The sequence below is a fragment of the Lutra lutra genome, chromosome 13 (genome assembly GCF_902655055.1).
Source record: "Lutra lutra chromosome 13, mLutLut1.2, whole genome shotgun sequence".
In the NCBI taxonomy this organism is placed as follows: domain Eukaryota; kingdom Metazoa; phylum Chordata; class Mammalia; order Carnivora; family Mustelidae; genus Lutra; species Lutra lutra.
The window spans coordinates 8,833,831-8,861,120 of NC_062290.1; the positions used below are offsets into that span (position 1 = coordinate 8,833,831).

Below are 27,290 nucleotides of genomic sequence, written 5' to 3' on the forward strand. Positions count from 1 at the left end.
ATGCATATTGCAACATGAAGGAACGTGGAAAGGGATGGCCAGCTGCGGACACGGCTACCAAATGGGGGTGATGCAACCTCCCTAGCCCTGTGCCCTCAATACACAAGAACCCACAAGGCTGCCACAGCTCTTCGTATCTTCCTATCCAGGGCTCTCAAGCACACAGTATTGCTTGCTGTGAATGCAATCTGGTCTCTTTGCTTGATGAGGAAAAAGAAAAAAAAAAGCACTTTAAGTATGTGCCTCCATGGAGGAGATTATTAAATCGGCTGAAGGTCTCTGGGATAGGTTGGAAGACATAATAAAAGAAGGAAGCCAAGAAAGGGGAGTTTTTTTAAAAGGCAGAAGGGAATTAAAATTGCTATCAACAAGTTGGCAAGTAAAAAACAGTAACACAGAGAAGAAACAGAATGGGGGGAAAGACAGCAATTCTAGGCAGATACAATGGAGAGGAACCTTGATAGTTTGAAACATAAAATAGTTGCGTTTCGGTCCCATCGCCTGGTGGTCAGGAAGATTCAGTTTCTAGGGGGTTGGAGGAATTCCGAAGAGTATATCATCCAAATGCATAAAAGGTCCATCTCAGAATGAACAGGCCAATAGCATAGTCATCAAGCTCTAAAAACACCTGAGACTGGCCTTTGAGTGATCTTGAAATTCTTCAAAAGGAAAAAAAAAATCAATAACTGAAAAGAAAAGCAGCTGTCACAAGGATGGAACAGGAGTTCTCTAGGGACATGTTGAAAAATTAAATTTTATTTCCTTTTCTGATAAGTTACTTGGCTTGTTGATTAGGGCAGTGACAGAGAAATGTGTATCTGACAATGTCTTTCATGATGTTTTATGACCAACATGGGGCAATGTTAGATGATAAGACATTAGGTGGACTCATCGCTGCTTAAATGATTATAAAGATCGCTGGGCCAGCAATCAAACACACAGGCGCTGGTCACATTCCATCACTTACTTAGAAACCAACAGGAAGGGAGCTTCCATACTCTCCCGGCTTCAGATTCTTCGTCTCGAAAATGGGTTCAATCACAGCTGCCGTTTGTGGCCCCCCGGGATGAGTGAGTCATTATATGGGTACAGGCTCTGAAGTCTGAAAAGTCTAATGACATCAGGTAACTGTTACCACTGATGCTGGTGGTGGGCAGAGTGCCTAACCCCCAGAACTTGAGGGTATGTTATGTGAGTCAGCAAGGTGGAATGAAGGCTACATTGGAATGCAGTTTGCTAATCATGCAACTTTAAAGGGGATTATCCTGGATTATCCAGGACCCAGTGTAATCACAAGAAGGAGGAGGCAGAAGAATCAGGACCAGAGAGATGGCATTGGGACCTGACCAGCTATAAGTCAAGGAATGCAGGGGTCATGGGCCAAGGAATGTAGGCAGCCTGCAGAAACTGGAAAAATCAAGAAAATAGGTTCTCTCCTAAAGCCTCCAGAAGGAATGCAACCCTGCAACAGGTCGATTTTAGCCTTAGAGAGACCCATTTTGGACTTCTTACCTCCAGAATTATAAGATAATCAATTTGTTTTGTATGAAGACACCATGTTCGTGGCAACATGGGACAGCAGCAATATGAAATGATGCCATGCCTCTGTGCAAGCCTTTCTCTAAAGTTCTAGAACCTCTGCTCTTGGTGCTAATCCATGCAAAATTCCTATTAACAATTTCTATGAAGTCATAGAAACATGCTTCCATAATTTGCATGTAATACAAAACTGCAAAGGATGGCAGGTCTACTCCTTAAACTCCTGATGAATCTAAAAGGTCTCTATGAATCAAATTAAGATACAATATCAAAAGGAAATAGGAACTTTTCCTTTTAGGTTCAAAATACAAATTGCACAAGTATGGAATGCATAGAGCAAAAGTTGTTCATGCAAAAAGAACAGATGAATTTTAGATTACTACGAAGTCGTAATAAATCAAGAGAGACTGATAAATAGCCCAGGCCATCCCCAGGCCGCATTGACAGAATCTGGGTAAAGAAATGATCAACAGTTTTGTTGGACCCTAACAGGTGAATATACTTTTCCTTCTGGAAAATCGCATAACTGACTAATGGTATATTTGCAAAGCAGAGACCAATAAGACAAAACCCATACAAAATTGCCAGTGATGTAAGAATCATCTGTTTAAAATATAGAGATTTATGACCCCTATCCTTGATCTACTAAATCGGAATCTCTGAAGATGGGACAAAGAGTATGTATTTTTGTTTTGAGCAAGTGTCCCAGGGGAGTCTGATGTGAAGGACATGTCTAATGTACAGACCCGGGGTCAGAGAAGAAAATGTTGAAGTCACTGGTATAAAACACCGGTATGGATTGCGGACTCTCAGATTTAGCGAAGTCTTCATAATTGTCTTCAAATATTTGAAGGGTTATCAAACGACTGTCCTCTGGAGTTATGCAGTAACTGAACTTACGTATATGTATATATCTAGCTAACTCTGGCTACTCCAGCCTGAAGGTTAAAAATAGGTCCAAGTAACTGTAACAAAAGAGTAATTCTGTGGACACATCCCAACCTGGCGGTGGGGACTCCAAACTTCTCTCCCCCAAATGTTTCTGGGAGTATCCAAGGAGCATTACGTGTGTCTTTGAGAACCAGCTCTTGGTCTCTAAGATTACCTAATGTATTTATCATTTTCTGTCTCTGGCTGACTACCGCACGTTACCAAAGGTACCACTGCAGCCTCATCAGCCAAAGAAAACCCACGGAGGTCTCCACCTCAGAGACCTGCCATGTTTTCTTCAGCTACTTCCTGGTTTCTGACGACTATGGTTTCTCTTATGCTGTCTGCCGGGTCGCCTTGAGACTAACTGTGGTTTAACAATTACTCCAATTAAGGAAGGTTCATGGTTAATTTATGCCACTCTCTGTGATGCAGACTTGTGCTCTTAATACTTTACAGACAACCTTCTTCTCCTTCCTCCCTTCTGCTTCCCTTCTTTCCTTCCAGGAACTCTGTAGTCCCTCTCCCCATGAATTAAACAAATCACCAACATTAACTCCAATGAGTGTAAGGAGATGAGAAACTTCTTGTATAGATACACGGGTATTCCAATGGGAGATATCTAAGCTTTATAAGAGATTACAAGCAGAAAATCCAGCAGGATCTGGAGCCAAGGCAGAAACTCTCAGGAGCCACAGACTTTTCTCTTAGGAGTTTGCTTTATGTATTTTTAAGTCAGCTTTCATTGCTTCTCTGTGTTCAGGGTAGAGAATGTCTGCCTCAGTGGACGCTAACTTTCTGAGTGTTCAACAAAGATTAACCAGGGCCTCTGGGAGCTATTTAAAATTTCCCATGGGAGAGAGCCTAATGGGCCCATTTGGGGTGAGGTGGTCACCCCTGGTCCAATTAATGGTAGTTGTAGATCATATGGTCCATTGCCTTTTAGCAGATATGGAAGTAGAATTTCTGAGAAGTAGTATGAGCAGTGTTTTCTGTGCAGAAGGTTGCCTTAGGGGCGTGGGATGGGCAGGCATCACAAGGGGTATTTATGTCATTAACCTTGGACCAAATTTGTATTCCTCTACTTTCCTCCCTTTGATCGAGCTTTTCCTACAAGACCCTTTGTGGGTAGACTTCTGTGGGGCTGCTCAGCCAGTCTTCCTGCAAGACACACTTGGCCATACCTGCTTCCCAGCATAAACAGAGCCTTCATTCTCCATCTAAAATCTCTTTTACAAATAATTATAAGGAGATGAGCTTCCTATCCCTGGAAGTACAAAAAGCAAGAACCACCTATAAGAAAATAGTAGGAAAAAAATATCATGCTCCTTGGCATAATAGCATAGACAAGACAGTTTTAAAACTCATTAGTAGCCCAAGTTTACAGGTAATATAAGTAGATTTACCAGCCAACTGAAAGTTCAATTTCCATATTCTCATCTAAATTATCCAAAGTATTGAGAACCTACAGAATACACCTACTCTCAGAACTGGCTATTCATTAAAAACAAAACCAAAACCAAAAACTGTTCCTACTGTGACTACAAATCCATTTACTTTGCCAAGAGAAGGAGGAACACATGGGGTTAACAGTTGTAAATTAGGTATTTATCAGTTGGACAGGTTTTCTTGTGCTCTTTTTACCAAATGTTGTAGGGATTTTAAGAGGAGTTTTCCAAGTCATCAAACTAATTACTTTCAGTATTTCTTAAAGAACAGAGGTGGTGGTAAGAAAAACTAGCTAAGATGGTGCGATTGAGGGGCTCGCCACCTTGAATACAAAGCAGATGCCCAGCCGTGTATTTGGGGCAGCTGATGTTGTGTTTGCTAAGTGAGCACCATTGTGATTTCAGGCCCATTTGGCAACTTCATTTTTTGTCATTGGCAACTCCATTAATTGTGTTTAATGATGAAGAGAGAAGTCTTGAGTCTTGATTTTCTAGGGTTTTTTTTTTTAATTAAGTGAACTGTGTCTTCAGTGTTTCACAGCTTTTTCCTTCCTTGTTTCTTTCTCTAGTTTTATAGAGTGTGAACATTTATGTTAGGATCCACAGACAGCGAGCGGTGCCAGTAGCTTGAGAACTGGTGGTCGGTAGGTCTCTCAGCTGCTTGTTCATGCAGGAGATTCCTGAATTCTCACATCACTGCACTTTAATCCCATGGAGCACTGGGAACAGTGTAAGGTCATCTTTCTTGCTATGCAAATCATTAGAGCAAAAACACAGGCCATCCCCATAAAACTCCCCTTTTTTCCTCAAGTAGGAGAAAAAATTAACTATCTAGTAACTAAAGGCACAGACAAGGAGACATCATGATGTACTAGAAAGAGCATGGGTCTTCCAAATACACAGACATGAGTTTGAGGACCATCTTAGTCCTTTGCCCTTGGGGCCTTGTTAAAATGGGAATAATAACACTGACCTCATGATGGTGTTAGAAAAATTCAATGATAAATCTGTAAGCATCATACATGCTCAATAAATGTTATTTCTCTTCTTCCACTGCCTCAAAAGTTGTGGAAAGGGTTAATGGAGGCATGTATGTCAATAATGCTTATATATTATTGAGTCAAGGAGTCCTATGAGATTTTCATAAAAGCTATGGACTTTCTCCTGGGGAAAGGAAAAACCCCAAAAGATGGAAAAAATGAGTAATTGGGGTTCAATTTGAGGAAATTCACGGATCTCCTCAACATAACAATGGATCACTAGGATAAGAGCTTCTGTCATCAAACAAATGATTAATTGTCACTCCCTGCCTGCTGCTCTGTTCTGAACTAAATACTTAGTCAGGGTTGATGTGAACTTACAGAACTGATGTGATGTTAAGAACTCCAGCAAAGGGGGGCGCCTGGGTGGCTCAGTGGGTTAAGCCGCTGCCTTTGGCTCAGGTCATGATCTCAGGGTCCTGGGATCGAGTCCCACATCGGGCTCTCTGCTCAGCAAGAAGCCTGCTTCCCTCTCTCTCTCTCTCTCTGCCTGCCTCTCCGTCTACTTGTGATCTCTCTCTGTCAAATAAATAAATAAAATCTTAAAAAAAAAAAAAAAAAGAACTCCAGCAAAGAGAGCTTGTTTTTTCTATACCTAAGAACCTGAATTTAAGTCTGAGACTGCTGTTCGAAGACTAAAGCTTGGTAACTAAACTTTGAACCTTGGCTTGAGATCGGATGGTAGAGAGAGAGATCCTGGGGTCCTGAATAGAGACAGAGGGAAGGAAAGCAAGAGACGCCCAAAAGTTTGGAGAAAGGGATGGAGAACCAGAGGCTGGGGTTCTTAGGTTTTTCTTCATCCATTTTACAATTTTTTTTTAAAGATTTTATTTATTTATTTGACAGAGAGGTCACAAGCAGGCAGAGAGGCAGGCAGAGAGAGAGGAGGAAGCAGGCTCCCTGCTGAGCAGAGAGCCCGATGCGGGGCTCGATCCCAGGACTCTGAGATCATGACCTGAGCCGAAGGCAGCGGCTTAACCCACTAAGCCACCCAGGCACCCCCCATTTTACAATTTTAATCAAGTATCTGTCTTAGGTGCATAGTTTACAATTCTTCCTTAAGTATGTGTTACATTTTTAAAAGGCAAATTGAAATAGATGCCCATTTAAAAAAAAAAAAAGAAATAACACAGTGTATCTTATAGCAGAAAACAAAGCAAATAAAATACCTAAAACACTTGCTACCATCCTGCTCCTACCCAGTCAACATCCCTTCCCAAGAGAAAAACTCGACCAGTTTTAATGCTATTATTTTTCTACTTTATACATTTTCTGAACTTCCTCCTGTAAGAAGTTAGGACTTAACTTACCTCACGTATTTAGTAGGGAGAGAGAGAAAGTGAGAGAGAGGTGGAGGGAGAGGCAAGGGGAGAGGAAGGGAAAGGGAGAGAAAGAGGGAGAGAAAGGGAGAAAAAGGGGAAGAGAGAAAGAGGGAGGGAAAGGAAGAGAATATATCTATGGTAGCCATTTCAGTTGGAAGAATTGTGTCTCTCCCTTTAGGTCAGAAAATGTGTGTCTTACTATTTGTATAGAAATGTGGTGCTCTTCATTTATTCAGTTCTTTCTTTCTGAAAATATTTCTAATCAGATTCTGTTTCTCCTCTTTAATTGTCTTTCTCCTTCTCTCTTTCCAGTATGTTCTGGGATACTATCTTTCCTTTATTTTCTACTCTCTCCTTCAAATCTGTGTTTTGGTAATTTTATATATATATTATTTATTTGTTTGTTTGTTTGTTTGTTTATTTAATTTCTGAGAGCTATTTCTTGTTCACTGATGGTCCCTTTTCTCATAGCCTCCTGTTCTTGGTTTGCAAGAGGTAATATTTTCTCAAATTTCTCTTAGGAAAAGAGGTGTCTGTATTTTTTTTTTAAGTTCTTTTTTGTTCCCTGCATTAGCTCTGTTTCTTCTCAGTTTTTATTTTTGTTTAATTTGGTCTTTTTATTCATGCTGGAAGTTTTGATGAACTGACTGAAAGCCCTGGTCTGTCTCTGGACTTTGAGTTGATGTTATGAATGAAGGTACACAGACTTCAGGCTCTGTGGGGACAGGGGTGGGGCTTGCAGACAGATACCATGGCTGCAGCCTGAGGAGGTGAGGAGTGGGGAGCCAGCCCCTCATCCTGAGTGCTACATGTGTGTGTGGAGGGGGTATTCTAGAAGCCAAAAAGAAGTCTTTCTTAGGAATGCCAGCAACCACACTAACTCTCCTAATTTTTCCCTAGATGGTGTAGTCTGTTCAATTTCTTCAGAAAGGAGAGCTCTGGGGTTTCGTTGTTATTTTGTTTAGGGCCAAATTCTCAGTTGGCAGCTGCTCTGCCAGGGAGGGCGAGGATATGTTTTGTATTAAGACCCACTTGTTTTAGCCCCACTCCTCTTTCTCCAGCTCTGCCATAACCTGCTGTTGCCAGGTCGCCAGTCTTATGCAGATTGATTGACTGATTATTATGTTAGTCACCATACAGTACATCATTAGTTTTTGATGTAGTGTTCCATGACTCATTATTTGCGTAGAAGACCCAGTGCTCATTAAAACATGTGCCCTCCTTAATACCCACCACTGAAGTACCCCCCCCCAACTCTCCTCCCCTCTGAAACGCTCAGATTATGGAGATTCTTCTGAGAAGGAAAATGGCCACCTGAGCTGTGCCCCTCTGTAAGACTCTTACAGTGGAGCTTTCTCTACTTCTTTTAGTCATGGTCACTTTTCCATTTGCTTTTCACGTCTGAGAAATTTGTTGAAATATGTTGTCTGATGGTGAACCCTACTCATTGTACTCTAAGGAAATCATTGCTATGATTTACAGGGGGTGCCAGGAGAGAGGGGAGTCACAGTAACTCTTCTCAAAATCCCTGCCCTCTCTTATTGGGCAAGCACCCTGATATTTTTAAAGTAACCTCAAGCACCTAATCTAAAAAAACCATCCCTCTCTCATCCATGCTGCCGTGACTCAGGCTCTTAACTACCCATCTCCCCTTTCTTCCACACTGCTACCTACATGTACCGCATGAGTCTTGTGACATGTCCCAGCGCTCTACTCAAAATGGCACACCACTACTAAGTCTACATTTCATCCCAATCTACATTTTTCTCAAGAATATTTTTTTTCTTATGAAAACAGGTGAAAGAGAAAGAATATAAACATTTACCAAGCATTGTCCTAATTCTGTGTTCTGAGGGCTGGGGAGTGGGGAAGGCTGTTGTTAATGACTACTTTTAATGGTTGTTAACCCATCAGAAATGAAAGAACGAATTTCTCTGGAGCAGTAAAACAGTAAGGTCAGGTTTTTGTTTGTGTTTTTGTTTTTCTTTACAGAGAATAAAGCCAAGTAGTTGGGCAATGAAAGATGGATGAAGAAGAGAGAGCACTTGCCTGAGAAATAGTCATTCATACAGGAGTCAGTATTCTCTGTATTCACATAATTAAGTCACGGATAAAACTTTTCAGAAAGAAGATGACTGAATAAAACCATTGTTTACATTTCTTGATTATCATTGCATTCTCTTAACATAAAGTGCTGAAGTGACTTTTGAATTTGCCTCAAAGTCATGGAGATATATATCCACTTTGGTTGTCTGCCCCATCACAGTCATAAATACCAAGAGTGAAGGCCAGTAAATCTGCCATTTCATAGCAAAAACAGCACCATGACAATTTAACTAATGATTCCCTCACACCACTTTTATTATATAAAGAAAGGTTTCTCTTTTTGACAGAGAAAGACATCCTTCATGGATCCTTTCTCAGAAGGGCAGAAATGTGTGCCTTGGTGATATAGAATATTAAACTGAAGTGGAGAAATAAAGCAAAGAAATAGGGATTCCCCCTCTTAATGCTTTTTAGGATTACTTTCTCCCCCTCGCTTACTTTTTCATATTCTTTCTAAGTATGGTTTATAAGAGGATGCCTTAACATGAGAACTGGACTGAGTTGGTGCCCAGCTTTTGATGGACCTGAGTGTGGGTCTAGTCAAGGTCTCTCTTATCACTCATCCCTTTTTTTCTAGTCAGACTATTCTAGTCATTGTCCCTGAAACACATCTTACACCTGCCTACTGTGAAGCTACTGGTTACACTGTCTTCCTTGCTTAACAAGTGCTCCTCCCATTTATATGCCTAAAAGTCCCACACTTCCTTCGAGGTCCAGATCCCACCTGCTCTGTAAGTCTATCCTAGACTGGCCTCCTCCTCTTGGAAGTATCTCCTCCCTGCTCCAAATTTCTGTCTCTTGAATTGTCTATTTTGTTTTATGGCTCCTGTGTGGACACTTCCTCTCTCTCTGACTGCAGTGAGATCACTCAAACTCTCAACTTCCATGACAGTGAGGGTGCTTGCCCATTAGGATAGTTCAGGAAAAAAAAGCAAGCACCAGTTTTAGAAGACTTTATTTTTTTTTAAAGATTTATAATTTGTTTTAACTTAGAAGATATATTTTAAAAATAAAAAATAATGGTTATTTCATACCCGAGGGAAGGAAAATATTGTTGAAATATTTCATCAAAATATCTACAGCCAGCTGAACACAAATAGCTCAATTCAAAGGTCAGTTTCTTCTTCCAATCATTTCCCCCTCATTCTCTAATACTGTTAAGGCTGAAAATTCTAGTTCACAGTTTATGGCTTTAATAGATAGTTATGGACATTACACTTGAATGCAGACCAGAAACTGGGGTAGGTTTCTCACTACAGACTAATTACAGATTCCCCTTCACTTTAAATTGATGAGCATACTGACTGCAAATCTGGAGAGGTGAGGGATTTATATTGGGAGAGTGGAATCAAAGATTCCTACCCCACTGTTTAGTTGCACTGCGTTCAGTCAAGTATTTCTTTATATTCTATGGATGTTTGTGTATATGGGTTTAAAATATGTTCAATGATAGGTTACAGATTCTTTTCACAGATGATTAAAATAAAGCACTAAGGGCTGAGAAAGGGTCAAAATCCTGGTGGCTGAGCTATTTTAACCACAAGTATATGACTTCCTAAGAAATTTTATAGGTTAGCTGAAGTTCGTGGTGTTTTGCCCTAAAATAACACGTGCAGGATATAATAGTAAGTGTCAAAATACCTAATGTTTATTGCATGATGACTATATGCCAGGCAGCATAAGCATTTTATACGGATTACCCTATGAGATCCTTGGGACAATTCTTTAAGGTAGGTAATACTATTAACTTTATTCACTGATAATGAAATTGAGTCACAGAGGTTTGAAATGACTTGTCTAAGATCCTGTAGCTAGTAAACCGTCCTGCTGGGTTTTGAATCCAGAAAACCTGACTCCTGACTTAAGTCTTAGCCACTATGTTTTCATTCTGGATTATACCTAAGAAAACCACCCAGAGAAACAACTATGGCTGGAAATAATAACTTCATTAAAATGTTTCAATCTCACATTCATCATTTAATAAAAATTCATGTAAGCACCAATTCCCCTAAGTGCAAGTGTTCTTGTGTATGAAGAAGCAACATTTTACATGGCCGCCATTTTCTTTACCAAAAGAAGCTAAAAAGATAATCAATAGCTACAATTTGGCTGTACTTAAAATGTCCCTATTTCCCTCAAAACTGAATAAATATAACCAGTAATGTGGCTGATCATCACTGATATTCTGTGAATAAAGTACTCTGTGATCAGGGTCAACCTTTTTCCTTTCTCTAATTACACCCTTCCTCTCTATACATATGACTGGTGTAGCATTCAATACTGACTCCAAGACAACCTACATCACATTGTATAGAGTGATCATTCACCAAACAAACAAAATTCTTCCATGGCACAAATTCTCATTAATAAACAAATGAGAAGTTATCTAGGAGTTATTTCTTATACAGTTGATGATTGAACAACATGAACATGGAGGTAGGGGAAGGAATTAAGGGCACTGACTTCCCCGAACAGTTGAAAATCTATGTATAACTGTGTATAACTTTTGACTCCCCCCCAAACTAACTCATAACTACTCATGGCTTACTGTTGATCAGAACTCATACTGATAACAAAACAGTTACTTAATACATATTGTGTATGTTATCTGTATTACATGCTGTATTCTTACAATAAAGTAAGCTAGAGAAAAGCAAATGTTATTGAGAAAATAGGGAAAAGGAAATGCCTTTTTCAGGACTATAGTGCATTTATTAAAAAAATCCATCTATCAGTGGACCTGTACGGTTCAAATCTGTGTCACTCAAGGTCACCTGCACATGTGTTGCTGCATGCCACATGGGGTTTAGTTAAACTTCAAAGCAAAATGCCAGCAAAGAGCACTTGATATTAATTGTTATTTTATATAGTATGATACTGAAATTCCAAAAATGTTCTCTTATTTATGAGTTTCACCAATAGCAAGCCTTCTGTCATGGTTTACAAATATGTCTGCAAATTTTTTGACACTCCTGTCTTCAAAAGGTTCATGTTAGTTCCCCTCCTCTTGGGTGTACATTGGGCTTAGTAGCTCACCTCTAACAAATAGAATATGGCAGAAATAGACAGAAGCTTTGGAGATTAGGTCATATGGAAGCACTGGAGCTTCCTCCTTGGATCCCTTGCTCTAGAGGAACCTTGCTGACCTTTTGTGAGAACACTCAGACAGCTCCACCACCGGGTCCTCGTATCAAGGAAATGAGTTCTTTCAACAATCATGAAAGAAGTGAGGTTTCCAAGCAACAGTCACCAGAGCAAGTCATCCTACAAGCAGAGCCTACAACCCCAGGGAAGCCTTCCAATGCCTTCAGATGGGGCTGACATCTTGACTGTGACTTCTTTAGAGATCCTAAGCCGGAAATGCCCAGATAAGCTACTCCTAAATTCCTGACCCACAGAAATGGTGAGATAATAAATATAACTTGTTTTAAGATCCTAGGTTTTGTGTTAGTTTATTACATTGCATTAGATAACTAATATATTTTGTCTTCTATACACATAGTTCATCATTAACTTTATGACTTCTTTTATATTTTCTCTACAATAACTTGAATTATACCTGTTTTCACTGGGTATACCTTGACTATGTTTTGCTTCATCTCTTTCTTTAGCAGCAAAATTCATCATTTCTAACTGGAAAGGTATAAATATGCCCTTGTACTAGACAAAGTCCATTTGTTTATTAGCAAGATCACTGTGCCCTGCTTAAATTCTGAATGTTTCATGCCACTATTGGGAAAAAATTGTAACAGTGAATTAAAGGTAGGAGAAAATTGATCTCCAGTCCACTGAAAACCAATTTTCAGATAAAAATCATTGTATTTACTATTTCCATTTCATTTTTAACTACTTTACAAAATCATGATACTTATAAATTCACTCATTGTAGCCTGTTCAAATTCATCCTCCATATTTGCACAAACTATTAGCTATTTAAGCTTATGATTTTTCCCTCAGTGGTAAGATTTACATTAAAGTTTCCAGCAATACTTTTAAGAATATATGTACTACTTTTTAAAGCCACTGGACCGTTTTGTGAAATACAATGTAATGTAACAAAATAGTATTGCAAATTTGCAATGTGATATATATGAACAAAAAGACAAATAGTACATACCTATCTGCCAAGCATTGTTGAAAGTATCAATAAATTTTAAATGTATAGTTAGACCAATACAAATGATCTATATCATGAATGAAACAGGAGATATCACTACAAAATCTAGATATTACAAGGCTGGAAAGCGAAATTTATAGACTACTTTAGGCAGTAAGTTCAACAACACAGATGACATGAAAAATTATTTGAAAGACTAAAACTGCCAAAGTATACTTAAGAAGACAGAAGTAACCTGATTAGCTCCGTGTCTAACAAAGATACTGAATCTGTAGATAAAAATGGTACCAGAAAAACTGCAAGTGCCCTTGATCCAGTAATCAATTGTACCAAAATTATGATAAAGAAATAATACCAATTCTACAATTTTTCCAGAACAAAGAAAAGTAACAAAAACTTCTTAACTCATTTTATGATGCCATAATTACTTCGATGCCAAAATCAAAGACATTATAAGAAGATAAAATTAAAGGCCAATATGGCTCATAAACATAGAGACAAAATCCTTAAAAAATCTTAATAGATCCACAATAAAATTTTAGCAAGTCAAATTGAGCCACATATTAAAAGGATAATACAATATGAGCAAGTGGGCTTCATCCCAGAAACATAATTTTGATATAACGGTTAAAAGATAATCAATGTAATCCATCATATTAATGAACTAAAAAAGAACCGTATCTTAACAGAGTCAGGAAAAGCGTTTGCCAGAATTCAACATCCATTATGATAAAAACCAGGAATACAAGTTAATTTTATCAGTCGATAAAAGGAAGCAGCAAAAACTTACAGCTAACATTCTATTTAGTGGCAAAAGACTAAAACGCCACCCCCCTGAGATGGGAACAAGCTAGAATATCCACTCTCGCCTCTTGTATTCAGCACTGTACTCAAGGTTCCAGATAGTTCAGTAATGCAAAATAAATAAATAAATAAATAAAAGGCACACAATTTGGAAAAGAAGAAGCAAAACTGCTAATTCGAAGACAATATGAATGTCTGTCCAAAAAACTTTAAGGAGTCTGTAATCTAGTCTAAAGCTACCAGAACTAATAGGTAAAATTTGTAACAGATACATTTTATGTAGAATGCAAGATCGATATGGAAAATTCAACTGTATTTCTATATACTAAAAATAAACAATTGGAAATGGAAATTAGTGAAATAGACTTATAATAATATTAAATAATGAAATGTGAGTCAGTGTAACAAAGTATGTATAAGATCTGTATATTGAAAATTATAAAACACTGCTTAGAGAATTTAAAGGAGATCTAAATAAATGGAGAGATATACCATGTTCATCAGCTGGGAGACTAAAACTGTTCAGATTTTAATTCTCTCTAAAGTTATATGTATGTTCAATGCAATTCTAGTTAAAGTCTCATTAGGAATTTTTTTTATAGTAACTGACAAACAAAGTCTAAAATTTACATAAATGGAATGGATCTAGAATAACCAAGCCAATTGGAGAAAAACAAATCTGAGGACTTTACATTACCTGCTTCCAAGACTTAGTATAAAGCCACAGTAATCAGGACAGTGTGTTACTGGCATAAGGACAGACATATAGAGCAATATAACAGAACAGAGTCCAGAAGTGGACTCACCCATCAAAGTTCAATTGCTTTTCTGACAAAAATACCAAGGAGAAAGAACAGTCTTCTCAACATATGGCACTGGCACTGGATGCCCAAAATTAAAAAAAAAAAGAATCTCAAACTTTACCTCACAACATATACAAACATTGACTTGAAACAGACAAAAGGCCTACATGTAAGAGCTAAAACTATAAAATTTCTAAATAAAAACATATGAGAAAAGCTGTGAGACCCTGGGATGTACACAAAATTCTTAAGTGGGCCATAACATTCATAAAAAATATAAAAAATGGGTAAATTGGACTTTATCCAAAAGCTTTCACATTTGAGAGCTAGTGCTAAGAAAATTAGGAGGTTAGCTATGGACTGGGAGAAAATATATGCAAAATATATATCTGACAAAATATTGTATTTAAATATATAAAGAACACTTACTACTCAATAACAAGGAAAGAAGCCAATTAACAATGGGCGATATATTTAAACATAAACTTCATGATGTACTGTATGGTGACTAATAGAACATAATTTTTTAAAAGTTAAAACAAAACAAACTTCAGAGGATGGAAAAAAATAAACAAACAGAAGCTTCACCAAGGAAGATGGCAAATAAACACATAAAATGTTGTTGAACTTCCTTAGTCATTAGGGAAATGCAAATAAAAATCACCAGAAAGCTCTACACACTTACTATTTAGATTAAAATTAACATGGCAGACAATACTATGTATTGGTAAGTGCAATTCTCATTGCTGATGGGAATGCAAAATAATAGAGACACTTTGGAAAACAGGTGGAAATTATTTTACAAAATAAGCATACACCCACATAGCCTAGCAATAACATTCTCAGATATGTACCAAAGAGAAATCAAAATGTATGCCCACACAAAGATGTGTGCATGAATGTTCATAGAAGCCTCATTGTGGTGGCATCACCATGGTGATTAAGAGTGAACACTTCAATGCCAGATTGCAAAGAAGCTAATGATAGCCTCAGGAGAAAAAGGATCTTAGCGTCCGTAAACTGGTAAATAAATAAAGCAATGTAATGGTATGCCTATACGACGGAATACTACTCAGCAATAAAAAAGGAACTATTTAGCAATACAGGTGCTTGTGGATAGACCACAAAATGATTATGCTATCCATTAATTAAGCCAGGCCCAAAAGACTATATGACTCCATTTATATGATCTAGAAAAGGCAAAGTTGTAGTGATAGAGAATCGATCAGTAGTTGTCAGAGCCTATAAAGTAGAGAGAAAATTGATGGCAAAGGAGGCCAAGGGCACTCTCCAGGGTGATAAAAATACCCTGTATCTTGATAGTAGTTCTGGTGGTTGCAAGACTGTACATATTTGTCAAAACCAATCAAACTTTGCATTTAAAATTAGCAAGTTTTGGGGTGCCTGGGTGGCTCGGTGGGTTAAGCCTCTGCCTTTGGCTCCAGTCATGATCTCAGGGTCCTGGGATCAAGCCACGCATCCGGCTCTCTGCTTGGCGGGGAGCCTGCTTCCCCCTTTCTCTCTGCCTGCCTCTCTGCCTACTTGTGATCTCTCTCTCTCTCTCTCTCTGTGTCAAATAAATAAATAAATAAAATCTTTTGAAAAATAAAATAAAATTAGCAAATTTTGTATTCTGTAAATTACATTTTAATAAAACTTATTAAAAAAAACTGATAGGAAAAATATTACTCTGACCAAGATGATGAATACCACCTGTTAAGGAAGTAATGACATTTTTAAAAGCACAATAGGATGTTATGGACAAATTATAATTTACCTTATGTTTCAAATCTGCAAAAAATATATAATAAAATTGTTTTATTGATTTTTTTTTTTTTCCTGAGAGTAACAAACCACTCTGCAGACCAAATTTTGTGAAGCTATAATCTAGAACAGAGCTCTGGGTGTGACGCACCCTGACTGATGCAGGTAAGACTTTAGTTTCCTTCACTGCCTTATTTTAGTCCACCCATGCCTTACAAACACACACATTTCTCAATATTTTGCTCATAGCCATTCACTTTCCTTTTCCTTCCCCAGGGCGTGGACTGTCCCCATGGTTTTGCAGCCACTCTCACTAGAGACAGAGTATGCTTCTATGCCTCTTAAACTTTGAGCTTAGCCATGCTTTGGTCACTGAGATGTTTAAAGAACTTAACTCAAATGGAAGTTCAATGTGTTAGCAGGGTTAGGCTTGCTTTGTGTAACTACCTGGAGAAGCGGATCTCTCCAGTGGGGCTTCCATCCCTTCTCCCCAGGTCCCAGAACAGCCTATATGCATCAACCTCCAGTCAACTTGAAGACCTAGGAGCATGTCTGTATATTCCGGGTATACAGTATACATATATACAGTATACTCCGGTATAACACCGGGTCTGGGAATAATTTGTTATGCAGCATTACTGTTGGCACCTTCCTGTCCCTTAACATTTCTTCCTTCTTTTTTTCCTAGGGACTTTTAGTGCAAGAGATGATGATCCACTCTCCTTGCTATAATGGTCACCTCCAAGGCAAAAGACCACTAACTCTGCCTTGAGCCTGGCCTCTGTGCTGAGCTGTCCATCCCCACATGAGGCTCACAGACTAAGTACCTACTTGATATAGGAAGGAAGGGAAAAATGAAATTATATAAATTAGTTGCCTACTAGAAATTTATAGACTTTTTCCATAAGTTGCACTCAGTGAATATTTTGATTAGTTAATGAAAGTATTATTGATATAATTTAAATTGGACAGAAGATGACTTGTAATTATTTGCCCTCTGCAAGATACAACTGGAGCATGTTTTTTTCTATTGTATGTTCTCACTTGGAAAGGACCTAAGAAAAAAGGGGAGGATGGGTGAAATAGATAAAGGGATTAAGGGCTCACTACACTAATGAGCACTGCTTAATGTAGAAAATTACTCAATCATTATACTATACATTTGAAACTAATATAGTGCTGTATATTAATTGTTCTTTAATTAAAAAAAAGATAGTCCTAAGATTTCAACTAATGGATTTACAATTATTTTTGGTTTAATTTTTAAGAACTGTTTAAATAGTATAGGTATTTATATTGCTATAATATGGAGCTGATGTTACATAGATATTTAGTTTCCCCCTTCAATACAATATGGAGTTTATAATTTTATAGGAAGAAGTACAGATGCACTGGGGTTCATTTATTGAGATAACTTTTTAATGATTTTTGCTATTGGCTTTGAGACGGTATTAAGGTGATATTTATATGCCACATCATCCTATCTCTGCAATGGGTTAAATGAGTAAGAAAGGGAACTACTGTATTGTTAGGTGTTGGGAAATTCACGTGTATGAGTAACTTATTTTGGTGATGTAGAAGCCAAATCACTTTCTGAAATATTTCCAAGGGGATGATTGAAATAAGATACTTTTCTCCTTGGTTAAAATTTTATTAAAACAGACTTTTTTAGAACAGTGTCAGATTTACAAAAGGTTTGGGAGGACAGAAGAGAGAATTTCTGTAATACCCCTTAATGTCGTCTCCCCTGTTACTTAGTTACAATTAATGAACCAATATGGAGATATTAAGGTTAAGTCCATAGTTTATCCAGATTTCCTTATTATTATTATTTTTTACCTATGTCTTTTTCTATTTCAGGATCCCACCCAGATTAGCACATCCCATTTACCTGTCATGTCTCCTCGGGCTTTTTTTGTTTTGGTTTGGTTTGGTTTTGGCCAAACTTGATGAACTTGACGGTTTTGGTGAATACTGGTCAAGTATTTTGTAAAAGTCCCCTCTACTGGCATTTGTCTGATGTTTGTCCCATGACTAACATGGAGTGACAGCTTTTTGGGAAACAGATGACCGGAGGTAAAATGACATCAAGTGGTATTTTCACCACACCCTAACAAGGGTATATCCTTTCCAGCCGATCTATCACTGTTGATAGTGACCGTAATCCCCTGGCTGGGGTTTGTGTAACAGTTCCTCCTCTATCAAGTTACCCTTCCCCTGGCTTGCTATACTGTACTCCTTGGAAGGAGGTCACCATGTGCAGCCCACACTTAAGGCGTGTGGAGTTAAGCTCCTCCTTTCTGAGGATGGAACGGCTACATACATTATTTTGAAATTCTTCCGCCCAGCTTTATCTTTTCTTCTGCACTTATTTATTTACTCATTTGTTTACATTAGCATGGACTAAAGGATATTTACTATACACTTTGGGTTATCGTCCAATAGCACTTTGTTTCATTTGGTGCTCAAATTGTTCTTGCTTTGGCTGTTAGTTTTTTCAGTAGGACTGAAATGTCCTTTTGGCAAAACCCCATCAAGGTGAGTTTTTGTTTTGTGTTGCTCTGGTTTTTGGCATTTCCTTGCTTCCTGTCACTAGAAGGTGCCCCAGTCTTCATCTTATATACTTCCTACTCTGGTCCCAGAATCAACCATTTCTTCAAGGAGCAGCCCTGATTCCTTTGATTGCAAAATGGTATTAGACACCAAGATGCAGCTGCTTGGTGCCCTCGTTGAGACTGGAGTTTTGTTGTTTCTGGGGTCTATCCACTGACAGAGTAAGGATGACATGTGTGTGTATGAACCCAACTATAGATATGTACCTACAGATATTTTGGTAAGTAATGATGGGTATCTGTACAAAGTGAAACATGAGTGCACACTAATTAATGCCTCCCCCTCCAGTCCACAGTCATGTGGATCATTTCAGCCTCCTCCCCTTGCTCAACTGTGGATTCCCATTCTAACAGGGAGAAACCTGGCCCCTACCATCTGCCATACATTTGATTTTTAAATTCTAGGATACACGCAGAGCTGTATCAGAAATGTGAAGCCATATCCCCATGGGAAACAACTTTATCAATTAGAGTGCAGTGCACTGTTGAGGGGGTATGTGTGTGCAGTATAAAGCTCCTTTTGCCTTACAGATTCCACTCATTTCTAGTTCCTTAGGTCAGCAATTTCCACCCCCAACTCCCTTCAGTGAGGTTGTTTCATTCATTTGCAATACAGTATGATTCTCCTGTCACAGACTGCCATCCTTCCTGAGATCCCTGAACTCCTAAATGATTTGTTCAAAGATGGGCAATTAAAGTTTCCTTTATGCTAGATAAAGCTCTATGGGTTTTGGCGACAGCATGATGTCAGGTGCCTGCCAACACGGAAGTGGGCTGAACAGATGTAATATTCTAAAACCTCCTATACTTCACCTACCCAGTCCCCAAACTCCTGGAAACCATTGATTTTTTTGTTTCCTTTATAATTTTTTCACTTCCATAATGTCATATGATTGAAATAATAAAATGCATAACCTTTCCAGACTGAGCTTTCATGTATAATATATATTTTCTAAAGATTTATTTATTTCTTCTACAGAGAGTGAGAGAGAGAAAGAGAGAGCGAGCGAGCATGGGGTGGGGCAGAGGCAGGGGAAGAGAGAAATTCAAGCAGATTCCACACTGAGCACAGAGCCCTATGCAGGACCAGATCTCATGACCCCAAGATCACGACCTGAGCCAAAGCCAAGAATTGGACACTCAACTGACTATACCACTCAGGTGTCCAAAGTGTAATATGTATTTTAGGTTCATCCTGCTTTTTTCATGGCTTGATAGCTTATTTGTTTTTATTGCTGAATAATATTTCGCTGAATGGATATACAATAATTTGATTATCCATTCACCTATTGAAGGATACTTCAGTATTTCCATATTTCCACATTTTTGGCAAATACATTCCCACAAGCAATGTATAAATCATCAACAATCATTGCTTCAAGATGAAAACAGAAAATTAAGTGAACATGTACTTACAAGATGTTGAGACCCCAACCATCTTCCTCTAGGAGGACCCCAGAATTCCCATGCCTGGTCTTTGTGCAGGATACTGAAAGTGTTTTCTCTGGAGGACCTAAAAAGGATTCAAGGGGAATGATGTAACACTAAAGATTCATCAATGAAATGGACCAGCCAGGTCACCTTTGGTGAAACTCACAGTCCACAAATCCCACCTAAGCATCCACAATCCCAGTGAGTTTTTTAGTCTCTCACTCACATGTTAAGAGACAATCAAAGATACAAAAATCAGAAGAGAGCCTCTAACACGAAAGGCAGACAGCGATCAAATAGCAAAAGGCAACTTGGAAATGAGAAGGAAACTTTAATATCCTTCTCCTTAATAAACTCAGAGATAGTGGGGGCACCTAGTTGGCTCAACTGGTTGAGCAGCTGCCTTCAGCTCAGGTCATGATCTCAGCATCCTGGGATCAAGTCCCACATCAGGCTCCTTGCTCAGCGGGGAGCCTGCTTCTCTCTCTGCCTGCTGCTCCCCCTGCTTGTGCTCTCTCTCTGACAAATAAATAAGTAAAATCTTAAAAAAAAACAAAAAACCTCAGAGATAGAAAATATTGCAACCACAGAAAGAGAAGAGCGGATTGAATTGGGGGAGGGGTTGTGGGAGTGGCTATAAGCAACCCAAAATGGCCAAGGCAAGGCTGTTAGTTCATGCTGCTGCTAAGGCAACTTTCCATATTACCTGCACATCATCCTGTATCCCTCCAGCAGCAAAGGGAGTCTTCCACCCCAGAGGGACTAGGAGTCCTTTGTGATCCCATCACAATATGTGTCATGCTGTGTGATGCTTTCTAACAGCAAAGCCCTTCTTCTGAATGAGTCCAAAAAGTATTTTGAGACAGGACCACCTATCATTTCTATTTCTCCTCTCCCAATTCTGTGTTCAAGCATGTATCACAGCTGGTCTGTGAGCATCACCTGAGGAACGTGTGTGTATGTGTGTGTGTGTGTGTTCATGTATTTACATGTATAAGGGATAACTCCCACACGGAATAGAAATAACCTATGGGAGACTTTTGCAGATGTGGTTAGCTAACTTAAGACGAAGTCACACTGGGTTCATGTCGGCCCTAATCCAAAGACTAGCGTCCTTCTAAGAAGAGAAATTAGAGACAAAATTTAGATATGTGAAGAGGGAAGACAGCCAGGTGAAGACAAAGGCAGAAATTGGAGCCCTGCAGCTGCGAGCCAGGGAACAAGGATCACCAGCAGGCACTAGAAGCTGGGAGAGGCCAAGGCGGGTTCTCCCTTAGAGCTTTGGAGAACGTGGCTCTGCCGACCTCTGACTTCAGACCTCTGGTTTCCTTACCTGTGAAGGAATGATTTCTGTTGTTGTGAGCTGGCCAGTTTGTGGTACTTTGTTAGAGCCGCCCTTGGAAACTAAAGCATGGGGACACTTGCCCATACTCAGGTGTCTTGGCCAGAAGTCTGGCAGAGATAGGGACAGAATGATGGGCAAGAGAGGGGGAGGCTGAAGGGAGAGAAAAGCAGAGGAGAGCTGTGCCATTTTCTTAGTTAGGTTTTCAAGAAATAATAGAACTAAGAGAATCTGATGGCGTGACAGACAGATAGATGATACTGGCTGATTTACTATAAGGGATGGCCTCACACGACGCTGGAGGACAGAAAGTCCCAAGATCTGAGGCTGGGAAGCTGGAAGCCCAGGAGAGCCCTGGGTGGAGCTCCATTCCAGACGCTGATCGACAAGAGACCCAGAAGAGCTGATGCTTCAGTTCAAGCTCAATGGCAGGAAGAACACTGGTGCCCCAGTTTGAAGGCAGTCAGACAGGAGGAATCCACCTTACTCCCAGACGGGCCTGCTTTTCCTTCCACTCAGGCCTTGAACTGATTGGATGGGGCAGGGAGGGCTCCTCTCCACAGGCGGGAGGGCAACCTGCTTCCCTCAGCCTACCAATTCCAATGTTCATCTCTCCAGAAACATCTTCATTTAGAGACCCAGAATAATGTTGGACCAGATGTCTGGGCACTCCATGGCCCAGTCAAGGGGACATAAAGTAGCCATCGCGGTCCTGCTTTCTACAGGACTGGAGGCAGCAAGTCCCTGGGGAGCCAAGCCCAGCAGTGAATGACGCAGGTCTGTGGGACCTCGTGCAAGCATGGCCAGAAGCCACAGAAAGCTGTCACCCCGAGGGGACCACGTGCATCTGGTCTGTGTGGTTCAACCATAACCAGAGCAAACCAAGGACATGCTAAACAAGGCCATTCTACTTCTCTGGTGCAAAACTTTGGACATGCAAGAACCTGCAAAACCTTGACCTTGGTGCTAAAGGAAGTTGAGTTTCTCACAAGCCCAGCAAATGAGAGCTGAAATCTATCAGTCAGTTCTTAGGATAGAGAGAGATAAGCTCTCACACACATGTCTTCCTTACCTGGGATTTATACTCTTTGTTCTATTAAGTAATCTCTAGCAAAATAAGATGGCATGGGGCAATCCAAAAAACCCTTGAGAGCTCTGTTGCATAGAACGTGTTTTAGAGAATGTTAGGCTAGAAATGGACACTCGGTGCTCAAGTCCTGGGAAATAGACGTTTCCCTGCACCACCCACACTGCTCGGACACGGAGCTCCTGCAAACACCTCCAGGGCTGCAGTCTGACACTGAAGAGGAGGGATTTCCTGGGCTCTGTGAAGGCTTCTGCTTGCCATTGTCAAGACCGTCTAAGAAGTCAGCCCTCTGGACAACAGGGAGGAAAGCCCTTGGGGCAGGCCCATACAGTCCTACAACCCCCAAGTGCACCAGACTCACTACTGTGATGAAACCTCTTTGTCACAATTTTCCAAGATATCCACTTATCCTGAGAGTAAAATACAGAAAAATGTTAAATCACAGCTGTGTAACGGAATGGCTAGAGAATGCAGGCCATAAAGATGCTGAGGCCAGCGTGGGAGGACCTATGCCTCAGCTGCGGCTACACTGATTCTGTCACCGAGAGCATCACCAGAACTGAAAAGCAGGAGGACATGGTGACTTTTAGGAACCCTGAAGGTAGGAAGGAAGCTTTTAGTGACAGGCTGCTTTTCTGGATAAGTTTTGTCCCTCGCAATGGTGTGAGGAGCCCGGAAAACTATGCACATTGGTGTCAGAAAGGCTGGGGTATGAATTCCAACCCTGCCACTTACTGGGATATTAGGTACATTACTTAACCTCCTGGTTCTTAAATATGGTAACTTTTTTGGTTTTGTTTTGTTTTTTTGTTTTTTTGTTTGGCTTTTTTTTGCCCGCATCTTCCTCTTCAACTTGATTCTGAACTTCTATTTCTAAATACGACTTTATATTCTGGCAAGAGAATGCCCCTTTCGGGGCATTTTCCTAAAATGACATAGCCCTCCAGATAATCAACAATCACTGAACAACCATTGTTTCAACAGCAAAGAGCTCTTTAGAAAGAATTATTATTATTGTTATTATTAGATTTTATTTATTTATTAGAGAGAGAGAGAGAATGTGCACGAGTAGGGGGAGAGGCAGAGGGAGAGCAAGAAGGAGAAGCAGACTTCCCTCTGAGCAGAGAGTGCGACAGGGACTCAATGCCAGGACACTGGGATCATGATGAGAGCCAGAGGCTCAACCGACTGAGCCACCCAGGCGCCCTCTTTAGAAAAATTATTAATGAAGCAAGTATTTAATAAGCTAACCAATGGATAAATAAAAGAGAAGGGTATGGACAGATGAGAGAAAGCACAAAGAAGCATTTAGTGCCTTTCAGGCAAGATTGTGGAACACAAAGGGTCAATTGCCTATGGCGTCAGAGGCCATAAAGTGTGGTCACTTCTGATCTTGAAAGGCCATTGCAAATACGATTCTCTTTCACGGCAGTGGCTGGGGTTGCCTGGGGAAATCACACTTCTGCAGTGCAAGGGAAAGCAACTCGTGAGACTGATAAGGGACGAATGAATGGCAGGTTTTTAGCCAATCAGCTGGGCTGGCAGAAGATCCAGCTTTCCAGAACAAGCCTCTCTGGCCCTTAGTGGCTGCCTGATACGGCCACTTGGAGGCCATAAAACACAGCTCCTGACTGCTTGGGAGAATCTTTGATGCTGACTCCTCAGGATACCGAAGAGAAGGTCCCCATGATATCACCAACATCATCACTCACATCCATGCTCACTTATGAGGGCTCATCTATCCTCTGACTTAGGGAAGATGGGCCAGAAATCTCAGAGAGCATCTGACCTGGCTTTTCTGTGTTACAGATGAGGAACTGAAGGTCTGAATTGCGATGGTGGTTTTTCTCAAGGTGACTCAGAAGACTGACCCATATTTTCTCATTTTGTTGTTGACAGGTCGGATCTAGCTTCAACGAAACCGCTATCTGTAAGCGTCAGTGCTCAGATGGCCCAGGAGAGACAACATTGGGGATAATCAGGATGGAAATGTCAAAGGTAGGCAGAGCCCAAGGTACCTCTTGGCTTCCTTGTTTATTCCTAGTGCTTCTTAGGAAGGATATCCGTTGAGGGACTTCAACACCTTGTTTCTCATTCCTTATGCTCAGATAAAGAGGAAAAGAATAGAGACCTGGTTGTTTGGTATTTATAAAGAGTTTTCACATACCCTGTGAGTGTGGGTCTTCGTATGGATGCTGTGGAGTGAGTAGGACACATAGATTTCCACTTTACAGACAGATGCAGTTCTGGGAAGGCCTCGGTCAGAGGTCATTTTCAGTCTCAGATGAATCACCTGCTCGTATCCCTTACTTTCTTGAGGAAATCCACAGAGACCAAGAAGCAATCAAACCAAGAAGCAATCAAACCAAGAAAATCCTCATTTTCATACATCTAACCTAGAACTAGGCCATCCCATTTTCTTTCTGTTATCGTAGAGCATACAGCATCTTCCACACAAGAGGCACCCCCCAAGTTCATGATGCTTGTACATTGCACACACTTTTGACTGCTACTGGCTATTGTAAATCCTTTCCTAGATAAGAGAGGACTAAGAAAAGTGAAAAAAAAAATAGGTAACCTGGGGAGCTTGGGTGGCTCAGTCGGTTAAGCATCTGACTTCGGCTCAGGTCATGATCTCAGGGTCCTGGGATGGAGCCCCACATCCATGTCAGGCTCCCTGCTTGGCAGGGAGTCTGCTTCTCCTCTGACCATTCCTTCCCACCGCTTGTGCTCTCTCTCTCTCAAATAAATAAATAAAATCTAAAAAAATCGGTAACCTGGATATAAAACAACTGCCTTCTGTTTTTGTTTCTGTCACAGTCTTTTTTTAAAAAGCTTTTTTAAAAAAATTTAATTAATTTATTTATTTGACAGAGAAATCACAAGTAGGCAGCGAGGCAGGCAGAGAGAGAGGGGGAAGTAGGCTCCCTGCTAACAGAGAGCCCAATGTAAGGCTCAATCCCAGGACCCTGGGATCATGACCTGAACCGAAGGCAGAGGCTTTAACCCACTGAGCCACCCAGGCACCCCTGTCACATTCAGTGTTTCACAAAAAAATACCTGTAATTCAGTGGCACTGGGGGAAAAAAAAAGGCACTGGAGTGCAATTTACTACCATGACTGCTATTTCTGACTCCTATTTATGTAGCATTTTAAGTGAACACTCCTTTTTTTTTTTTCCCTCTATTACTCCCATTTCATAGATGAGGAAATTGAGCTTTAATGAGTTTAGGTGAATTGGATTTGCTGTGTGTCTCTATCAACACTTCGCAAGGTGCTCCCTAAGTATTTGCTGAACCGAAGAGCATTCATTTCTATATCTCTTTTTGCACTTAATATTCAAATTAATGGCTGAGCCTTTTTTTTTTTTTTTCTCCTCTCTCCCTCAGAAGTGCACACCATGGGAAGGTGCCTCTGGGGATGCAAATGGCCCACTCGATGTATTAGGCAACTATAAACAAATGGAGATTTGCACAGATGTAATTAAGAATGGAAAATACAAACCTATGTGCAGAACCATGATTTACAGTCAAATTCACCTGCCTTGAAAGCTCATATTAGATTGCTCCTCATTTGATTACCAAGCTGGTGTTTCAATGCAAAGCATATGCTTGTGGGCCCCCAGGTTTGCTGGGCTTGTGAATTAGCTAATAACTATGAAACGAACCTTTTAAGGGAGGATTGGTTTATGCCTCAGCAATGCAAACATGGGCAAGTGAAACTATATGCATCTCGATGGGTTATTTCTGTATGGAGGACAAATGTGTAAAAATATGTTTACCAGAAAAAAAAAAATTCTGGTTTTGACTGTTTGCCAAACGTTACACAAATAATTAGTGATGTTGTTAAATGCTCAGCAGCTCTTCCAAATCTTCTTTTATGGCATCAAATATGTTCGTTCTCCAGTATATGGGCATATATAATGTTTTAGAGTATTCAGAGAATATAGCTTCTGGCCTGAGTTACGACATGGGCTGCGAATGTTCTGTCCCTCCTACTCATCCTTTCCGGGTTCTCTCTCATATCTGAGAACCTGAAGAGAGATGAGTAAGTTTTTGGGGGTTTTGTTTGTTTGTTTTTATATTGTCAAAAGTCAAACTTAACTTTTCCAAATTGTAAGTAAAATAGCCTAAAGCTATTCATTTTTGTCCACACTCATCTCCATTGTGTATCCTCTTCCGTCTAGGATATCTGGAGGGTAGAGTTTTGAATATGAAGCCAGAAAGCAAAAATTTGAGGACTGGAAGACCAGAACTTGGCTTTATCCCCAACATTATTCCCTGCATTACACCCCACAACTTCTTGAAAAGCTGAAATGACCTCAAAGAAAGTCTCTTCAGCAGCACTCTGTAGACTCCGTGGATGTTGTTAATCTGTATAAACTATTGTCCCAACAGTAAACTTTGGGTCTTACCACCATGCAAACTCAGAATGTGTGTCATTACCTTTTCGTGACTTGAATGAAATGCAGTAGATTTAGGGTATCGGGCCACCTCCTCTAACTGCAGGCCTGCCATGGTCAGTGGTAACCTACGATGTTGCATTATTTGGTTTGTCCAGCAGGAGATCCACAACAGGGTCTTTCTACTATGGGGGAATCTGGCCAGGAAAGGGCCTAGGAGGAGTCACCTTGAGGAATGTGTTGTGTTGGGGCTGAATGGAAGAACTGTGTATGACAGTTCTACACCAGGAAAAAAAAAAAAATTACACCAAGGAGGAAGAACCCTGCTGAAGGCAAACACCAACCATGAGACAGAATGGCCAGTCAAAAATGGGCACAGTTGTGATGTACTGATGGGGTTAAAAATCCAAAACAATAGGAGAGTATGTCAGAGGAGAAGGAGACAAGAATAAGGAACTACCAAAATGGAAGGCAGTGTGGACATATCCCAGAGCAGAGCACCGTGGCAGGGCAAAGAGAGGTAGAGTACGTCAGATGCCTTCT

The 27,290-nt window shown here is 40.1% G+C and overlaps 1 long non-coding RNA gene across 2 annotated transcripts in view; it reads right to left on the reverse strand.

Moving 5' to 3' along the window:
• LOC125083807 (uncharacterized) overlaps positions 1-27,290 on the reverse strand; it is a 322,084-nt gene that overhangs the window by 126,367 nt on the left and 168,427 nt on the right. For both annotated transcript variants that reach the window (XR_007122381.1, XR_007122380.1), the window contains exon 3: positions 19,902-19,998. This is a non-coding gene — a long non-coding RNA (uncharacterized LOC125083807). The remainder of the gene's footprint in view (positions 1-19,901; positions 19,999-27,290) is intronic.